Source organism: Narcine bancroftii, chromosome 2 (genome assembly GCF_036971445.1).
Source record: "Narcine bancroftii isolate sNarBan1 chromosome 2, sNarBan1.hap1, whole genome shotgun sequence".
Taxonomy (NCBI): Eukaryota; Metazoa; Chordata; class Chondrichthyes; order Torpediniformes; family Narcinidae; genus Narcine; species Narcine bancroftii.
The window spans coordinates 296,473,715-296,483,754 of NC_091470.1; positions in this window are offsets into that span (position 1 = coordinate 296,473,715).

A 10,040-nucleotide genomic window follows, 5' to 3' on the forward strand; every position below is an offset into this window, starting at 1 on the left:
AAGATAAGAGAGACATTGATGGATTGAGAGGCAGGAAGCTAGCAGGGAAAGGATAGCAACAGTTTTAGTCATTGGACAAGTAATGATATGATGATGTTCTAAGCATGTATCCAAGGGTATAAAAAATCACCATTTTGCTGATAACGGCAGAATGCATTCTCCGACTAACATGGTTAGTCGCAAGTGTTACAATCCGGTAATAAAGAACAAAGAACCCTGATTTCGACTCAGTCTGGTGTTTGTCTCACTCATTCATGAACAAAGCAGACCTAACAGGTGACACCGCCGACTTCAGTGCAAATGCTCTTATTTTATTTCTCATGACTATGTAGCAATCTTGCCTCCGTTCACATACCCATGCTGCAATATGATTTTCCAACTCCAGCCAGTGAGTGATTCCTCTTCTCATCGAACATTGGCTTTTGGTATTTTTCTTAAAGTCTTTTCTTTCTTTCTCCGATCTCTTACCAGCTTCTCATATACATCAAATTTTTTGCAGCAATTTCTTGGCCATTTCTATTACTTTTAACTTAAAACTTGCTTCATACTCTTGTTGTTTGGCTGGAGTCTCATAATAACAATGACTCTCAGCCAATGCCCAACAGCTCAGTCATCGCGATTTTTGGAGGTTGATTTATACGATAAAACCATTAAAATGAGGCTGAAAATGAGGATCCAACTTGTCTGCCAGTTGACTTATACACCAGAATATATGGTGCACCATGCTTGTACTTATCCTCACCACTCAGTGATAAGCTTGTCGATGTGGTCTCAGCTATAAGATATAGTGGTTGCAGTTGGTAAAAATCCTTGCCACCTGAAATACTTTTTCTGTTAATATCAAAAAACTCAGAATGTCATTCACACAGTTCAAGTAAATGAAACATTCTCCTCAATTGCCCAAGCAATAGTGATATCTTTTTTGAAAGATATGATGAAGTTGAACTCTAATAAAGTCATGAATTCTTGAGTTCAGTATTAGTCTAACTATTCAAATCCCCAGTCATTTCAAATACAATGAGGTGAAATGTTTGGTCCTTTATCCCAACACGCCTCTTTCACTGAATTCAAAAATGCTTCAATGAGAAAGATGTGTCTTAATCTTTAATTTCGGAAGTTGAGTTTGAATTAGGAATGGGCTGAGTCATTGGGGAAAATGAGCAAAATACCAATATACTGTACTAAGGACTGTAACATCTCATTACAATAAACTATTGAGTCAAATTGTGCTGATGACCGACTGACAAGGTCCGTACAAAACAGAGAGCTACTTCCAGTAGGCATGTCAATGCATCCCAGAATTCTGTGCCTGTACCCTTCATCATGAAAGCAGTTGCATTTAAGATCAGCTGCAATGTAGCTACTTTCTCCCTTTGACCCTGTGTCACCAATGATTTCTGGGTAATTACTTTGACTATAGGTATGGAGGCACTTCAGCTTTATGCCAGTTGACATGTTTAACCCAACCTTATTCTTTTCAATGTGGCTATGATATTCATTAAAAATTTTCATTAAAATGGAAATGAAGGTAAATGATCTGCATTTTTTAAACTTTTGTTCAATTAATATTAACTTTAAAATTTATTTACTTCAATTAATTTCATGTGTATGGCAATTTTGTTATTTTAAATTAATATTGTTTATTTAAAATATATAATTTATGTTATTTTCAACTGTTTCTGAATATCATCAGGGATAATTGCAGATAATGCAAAGGAATTCCTGCAGTTTCATGCATCAGAAAAGCATCAGGATGGTCTTTAGGAAAAGCACTGGTTTTTATTTTTTTTATTTTTTATTTTTCACACTATGAACCATATCAATCAAAATACATAGAAAAATTTCCCTCCTAAATCTACACAGTGGATTTTCTCCCCTTTCCCCCCCACCCCCTTCCCTCTTTCCCACTCCCCTCCAAACTCATTAAACATTCAATATATACAATAAAACCATTAAACAATGTCATCACACAATGAAAAATAAACAAGAAAAATGTGTCATCGACTTTTACACACTGGATCAGGTCATTTTGTCTTCTTCTCATTTTATCGTTTTAGGGGGTGGAGGTCCGCGGTAAGCCCTCTCCGTTGTGTTCCATGTACGGTTCCCAAATTTGTTCAAATAATGTGACTTTATTTTTTAAATTATATGCTATTTTTTCCACTGGAATACATTTATTCATTTCCATGTACCATTGCTGTACTCTCAGGCTCTCTTTTGATTTCCAAGTTGACATTATATATTTTTTTGCTACAGCTAAGGCTATCATAATAAATCTTTTTTGTGCTTCATCCAGTTTGAGGCCTAATTCTTTACTTCTTATATTACTTAGAAGAAAGATCTCTGGATTTTTTGGTATGTTGCTTTTTGTGATTTTATTTAATACCTGATTTAGATCTTCCCAAAACTTTTTCACTTTCTCACATGCATGTACTGTTGTTCCCGTTTCCTTCTTACAGCGAAAACATCTATCTGATAATGTTGGATCCCATTTATTTAACTTTTGGGGCGTGATATATAGCCTGTGTAACCAATTATATTGCATCATGCATAACCTCATGTTTATTATATTTTTCATAGTTCCAGAGCATAACTTTTCCCATATTTCATTTCTTATCTTTATGTTTAAATCTTTTTCCCACCTTTGTTTGGGTTTATAGCTTATTTCATCATTTTCCTTCTCTTGCAGCTTGATGTACATGTTTGTTATAAATCTTTTAATTCTCATTGTTTCTGTAATCACATATTCAAAGTTGCTTCCTTCTGGTAATCTCAGTCTGGTTCCCAATTTGTCCTTTAAGTAGGTTTTCAGTTGGTGGAATGCAAACATTGTACCATGAGTTATTCAATATTTGTACTTCATTTGTTCAATTGTTAATAAATTATTTCCCAAAAAACAATTTTCTATTCTTTTAATTCCTTTTCTCTCCCATTCTCTAAAGAAAAGGTTATCTATTGTGAAAGGGATTCGTTGATTTTGCGTCAATAATAATTTTGGTAGTTGGTCATTTGTTTTTTTTTTCCTTTCTACATGAATCTTCTTCCATATGTTGAGTAAATGGTGCAGTACTGGTGAACTTCTATATTGCACCAGTTTTTCATCCCACTTATAAAGTATATGTTCTGGTACCTTCTCCCCTATTTTATCTAGCTCTATCTTGGTCCAATCTGGTTTTTCCCTTGTTTGATAAAAATCTGATAGATACCTTAATTGTGCTGCTCTATATAATTTTTTAAGTTTGGTAGCTGCAAACCACCTTGTTTGTACCATTCTGTTAATTTATCTAGCGCTATCCTCAGTTTCCCCCCTTTCCATAAGAATTTCCTTATTATTCTCTTTTGTTCATTGAAGAATTTCTCTGTTAAGGGAATTGGTAACGATTGAAATAGGGTATTGTATCCTTGGGAAGATATTCATTTTAATGCAATTTACCCTCCCTATCAATGTTAGTGGCAATTCTTTCCAATGTTCTAGGTCAAGGAAAAGCACTGCTTGAGACCCTGCAACAGCTAGTGAGTCCAACATGATTAAACCATTACCAAGAGATGAAACATAAACTTTACCATAGAATTTGGGACCTACTTCCTTGTAGTATTCAGACATGTCTCCAGGATTGGTGACTCCTGGAATGGTGAATCCATCTTGTAGCTGCTTTGATATGGAATTCTGACCGTAGCCATTTAATGCTATGCTTTGCTCATTCTGTCCACCACCCTCTCCTCTCCCTTCAACTTAACTCCTAGCATCCACTCCTTGTCTCTCTGGCTCTAAGGATGGTAGATGCTAGCTCTTTCAATTTTAAGAGCAAGTTCAAAGAAGTTTCATCCTCTGACCATTCACCCAATTTTCCTAAGCTTTGTCTTTCTCTATATCTTTGGATTGTTGCTCAAATTAGGCTTCCAAACACTGGAACCACGATGGAAGTGGAAATCAAACTTCCTGCATTCGATTACATCTTTAGGTTTGGATGAGAGAGACTTATATATAGAACTTTGAGAGCTTTGAGAAGTTAGACTGTGGTTAATGGAGCCAGAAAGGCACAAAATCTGGGTGAACATGAAGTTATTTGGCTATTTATGCCCTCAGCTAGTTAACATATTAAGGCTTTGATAAGGGAACTAAAGTAGGTATTTGGGTAATTTCCACAACAAAGCATTTTAGATATGAAATAGATTAAATGTTAACCTTCCTCCACCTCAGAGAAGCTGATTATGGCAATTTTAATATCAATAAGATGATAAATGGCAAATTATTGTAGTTGCATCTGACAAACTGTTCCACATAAATCAATTTAGAAGTACTATGACCTCAATGTTAAATTATGCAAGGTTCAATTCAAGTTGGATTCCAGGATGCAATTCTTTTCCCAAAGAATAGCAGACTTCTAAGAGGATACAGCCTCATAAGATGAATGTACATCCTTTAAGCATAACCTATTACCAAGGGTAGGGATTTCAAGAAACTGAGGGCCTGAAGGATCTGATGTGATTGTTTTGATCACCCAGATGAGCTGGGAGATTTTGCTCAGTTATTTTCCAAATTATCTGAGGGATTCTTTCCCTTTGTCAGGAGTATTTTAGGTCGTGCGAGATTATGACAACTATGTGTGATATGTTGGATAAACTGGTGAGACTTTATTTGTTCATCATTACTTTATGTTCATATAAAAATCTAAGGATTTTTGTCAACTACTGCATATTCAAATGTGAAAGAGTACTCACAAATTACCTGAATTTCCTGAAATTTGCCAGTGAAATTAAGGCAAATTTAGAATGGCAACTCATTAAAGTCAAACAAATTAAAGAATAAATATGCTGTGATCATTGCCACTTCCTCACCTCTCTTTAAATACAATTTGTTTGGAGCACTTGTAGGAAGAAATTTACTTCTGCATACTGTTGGTACTGAGGCTTACATCCAGATTAGTACCTTTGATTGGACATCAACAGCCTGCACAGAGATGAGCAACAGAGAGTGTGATCAACTGGAGGCAATAATATGTAGGCTGTGGTTATTACACCTGGTTGAGACAGACTCTTCATCCTCTCAGAAGAATAACTTTTACCTGTTGGACCTAGCAACCATACATTAACTGTGGGAATAAATGTAACAAATGGCCTCAATGTTTTGCTTCCAAATCTCCACTGGACGATCTCCCAACCAGTTGCTCAATAACCTCCAAGTCAGATGAATAATGCATTGCTTGCCAACTCCATCAATTGTGTTGAGTGATGCCAGTTTGGAAGGGCATTCTCTGCAGGTTGTGGGTCTGGGTGAATTCTCACCACTTACATCAGTATTCCATGCCCCCCTGGGAGCATTCAATTAATCTCATGGTTGTAGCACCAATCGAATCACATCCTCCCATTCATCAATCAGCAATTGAAAATCCAAGCTGTCACCCAGCAATGGAGAAATTGGGGAAATGGCACAAAGTAATAAAAAAGTGTTTAATAATAATAATTCCAAACATAATGCTCTGATATTTCTCATAACCCCGTCCATGTATACTTGTCCAACTACAAAGATTTAACCTTCCTTTTAACATCAATCCTGCATGGAGCAATTTCTTTTTTCACCCAAGATAGAGGGAGGCTGTCCAGCCTTGGTTTAACTGTTAAGACTGGTTTTGTCAGCAATTCCTGAATAATGAGGATGTAAGAGCAATTCCACTGATTACATTGTTGCAAAGGCATGATTAAGACAAGACATTGCCTTGATTCCACGTTCTGCAATTGATGTCTTTGTGTAAAATTTCTCAAATCTTCCACATGCCATCTGTGGTTTTCCAAAATTAAAACGAAATGTTGGAAATCTGGACTGCAAAATAAACATTGGAAATTCTCGGCCTGTCAGGCAGTATCAGATGAGAAAAGAAAAAAAATTAATGTTTCAGGTAAAAGACGTGTCCTGGTCTGCTAAGTACTTCCAACTTTTTTTGTTTTAATCCCCTCTTTAATTTGATCTCTAAATACTTCAGCTGAGTTTATACATCAAGTAATTTGTGCATTAATTGATAAAATATAAAGACAATAAAATGGTTTCAGCAGAGAGCTTGCAAAGAACCTTGAAAATAATTAAAACTTAAATTCACTTTGGTCCTGGGAAATTAATATTGCACAGAAAATCATGCATTTCAACAAATTAACATGAGAAATTTGTTCAAAAATGCATTTTACTAATTTTTCCTTCCTGGTTTTAGAGTGTGTGTGTTTCTGAGTGAACAACATCTGGTCTATCTCTGCATCTGGAGTTCTGGAGTAGCTGAGGAGTATGTAAAAGCCAAGATAAGCTACATTTGTCTAGTTGTCAGTGGAAGTACTGCACTGACTGCTCTTGGAGAGCAGAAGATTAAAATGCAAGATTTAATTTTGACTTATCGTTCATTGATACATGTAACTGAGAATGTTGCTGGAACTACCTGCCATTATGGTTAACACCCTCTGTTTGCCAGCTGTTTTAAAACAATTGGACACTATTTTCGAATTGGCAGTTCTGGTGGAGCCTAGGGACTTTCCTTTAATCAGATCCAATGGCATCAAAGGAACTGTCAGCTCCATTTACTTCTTTTCTCTGTTTATTTTTCTGTCAATGCTACAAAGTTTTACAAGCTGAAATGTCAGTTCATGGTTGATTGTTGTGGTGATAAGAAACACAGGAAGTATGGAGGTGGTTCAAAGGTACAAGAATAACAACATTTTTAAGCAGTATGTATGCTGTTAGTCACCTCATATAAGAAAAACCACATTTTGCAACTGTTCCATGCAAACTACAAAAACTGCTACAAATGGCGATCAAATGTAGCAGTTTTCTGAAAGTAATCTTTTTACCATTCCAGCCAACAGTTTATAAATGAGCAAGTAGAATACAGTACACATTATTACCGCAAGAAATTAGTATAAATAATTAATTTGTAGCCAATTATATAAACAGACCAATAGTAATTATATTTTTCCACTGCGCAATCAACATTTCATAATTGTACTAATATAAATACAACTCAAACCAATTGACAGTAAATTACATTAAATTATTCACATGAGCAGTTTCTGATTTGTGTGGGTTGTGGGCTAATTCCTATTATTGATCTGCTTATTGCAATTGTTCGGAATTTTTTAATGAGGTGATAATCAAAAACCAAACCTAATGACCCGAAACATTGACTGGCCATTTTTAACCACATGGATACTGCCTGACCTACTGCGCACCTCAAGCTTTTCTTTGTTTGCACAACTTCCAACATTCCAGTCTTAAGGTAGACTTGTTTCACCATTTTATGCTCATAAAAGTGATGGAGGAGAGTGTTAGCAACAAATAGAGCCAGATCAGAACCTGCACAAGGCAAAATAAAACTCCCTCTATCCCTCCTTACCTTTGTGATAGGAACAATGGTGTGCAATCTTTGGAGTGAATGCGTTCTGGTGCTAATTAGATGACTGTCTTTAAATTTTTTAAAAAGTAATCGAAAAAGTAGTCACTTACTAATATTGTGCAATGCAATTTCCATCCAAATGTATGGACACATTACTCTCTGGAAATTACCAATGAGATTTTCCTTTATACAGACTCATTACTATTCGGTTGGAAATTACTGTTACCATTGGTTGTACATAATTTCACAGAGTATTCATTCGTAATAGAGAGAGAGAGAGAGAGAGAGAGAGAGAGAGAAATATATTGAGAATCTTATGGGCCTCATTATTTAATGTTTTATTATGCATTACAAGATCACCCTCTTCATCAGATGCTATCATTCCTGAATCATCATCTGGAATTTAGCTTAATATTGTTGACTAACTACCATTCATTGAATTCTAAGTTAAGTCGTAGTAGCAGTTACAACTGTTTGTTCAGCACAGATCACATATTTGTGTGAGCAATTACCTCGATGGAATTAAAAATGCAACATGATTTTCATTTGTGCCATATGATTCAAAATTTCTTTATTGTCGTGTAGTAATACACAAAATATAATTACCGTAAAAGGCAGGCAAAGAGGTGACCTTAGCATTGCCGACAGCCCCAACAATAAGGGGAAGAGAAGCAGAAGAGAGTCTCTTCAGAGACACAGAGTGTCTGTGGATTCATCTTCAGCACACCTGCAGCCATTGAAGCCACCCAGACTCCTATTTCATCCATTGGCAAATCTGAGCTTCCAGATCCAAACCTCCAATACAATCAAGAAGCTTTCAGCATTCAAGGCCTCTTCAGGAGTCTCAGTTGCCTTTGGCATTCTATCAATTCCCAGACGTGACACCTGATTCCCACAAGCCAATCTCCAGCAACCTGCAGCCCTCTTTAAGCCCATATTGCACCGGCTTGAGTACAATCAGAGACAGTCCATGAGGTAATATCTTCAACTGCCTAGAACTTGGGCTCTTCCTTAGTGAATTTATGCAGGATGGATATTTTCCTTTTATCCTGAGGATGTATTCCAAGTCCTCAGAAACAACTTTTACTGAATTCTATCTGGAAGTTTACTCTGCAGCAGATACACTAAGGTCACTGCAAGTGGAATGTTACTCTATGAAGAGTTTAATTCTTAAAAGAACCTGATATCAAGGTTCACCGTGATGTATAATCTGGGATATAGCTGGTCACTGCAGTTTCATTCAGTGTTCCACAAGTTTCCAAAATCTGAATGCTACTCTTCTGTTTACAAATCCCAATAGAATTTAGATTACTGTGTAAAGTATACTAGATTGGAAGATGAATATAAATTGAAGGATAAACTTCAACAAATTGTCTCTGGTTACTAGTCAGCAACAATGGGCAAGGCCAAAAAATTGCATTAGAAGCATTATATCATTTTTCCATTACTCTTCATTTTCTTCTCAAAATCCCACATTTCCATGATCCTTCCATGAACACAGTTACTTTTGTGATAGTCATGAAGACCATGAAGGAAAAAAATATTTGCATCAATCCAACACAATATAAATTAGAACTTTATAGGTTCTCTCTGACAAGTATCTTAATATCAAGATATGGCATATCTCTAAAAAAAAATCAAGAACAAGAAATACACTTACCTATCCCAAAACACCTTATTCTCTTCTTTTTAGGCATTCTCTGGGGCTAAATTCAATTGGATCTGCCTCCTGACAAAGTACATGGAGCATGGTTCACCCATAGGTAATATGCTCTTCAACTGAAGCATTTGAATTCTGAGGAAGATGATCGGACAAGTTCATGGGCAAATATTAACTCTGCCAATCCAGAAACTGGCAGATTTACATTTTTGTTCAAGCAAGGAATCAAGAAGATAACTGCACCACCCACAATGTGACAGGCATGAATGACTGATGCGCCATAGACAAAGTGATCCAATATGTTATCACCATCAGTCTAATCCAAAAACCTTGGTATCAGAAGACATATTGCTGCACAATTAATGTTGAAACTCTCAAGGATAGCACAAATGTTGCTCTTCCCTGACAGGGTTGGCAGACCAGTTGTCAAGAGCCCAAGATTACCTCAAGTTACATAAGTGACACCTTAGAAGAAACATTTGGCTCTGTACGAAGGATGATTGGAACTGGTCTGATGGAAGTGACCAGGTGGGTGAGATTGTAGTTTACTGCAAACATAAAGCATTCCTTTAGTAGAAGCTTCACCATTCCTCAAGGGGAAAAACATTCTCCAAACAAAGGAACAGCAGGAAATGCCTGACTGATAGAGGATGGAAAGAGAGTAAGGGCCCAAAAATTTCAGTGACATCCTTGAAATAGAATTTTTGGCTTTGTCATACCCATCTATGGCCATACAGCCAAAGGCCACTCCAGCGAGAATCAAGAATGAAGCTGAGTTTTTCAAGGCTAAAGAGGCAATCAAAAATTGCAGGAAGGAACATTTCAAAATCAGACTCATGCCATCCCCAACATGAGTACCTATTACTCCATTACAATGTAGTATTGACCAGACAAGGAGGTCAGATATATTGCATTAATGCCACTTCTGACTCAAGTTAACACCATCAAGCCCAGACCAACATCCATTTAACAGTAAAAGGCTCACAATTTCTGAATACCATTAGAAT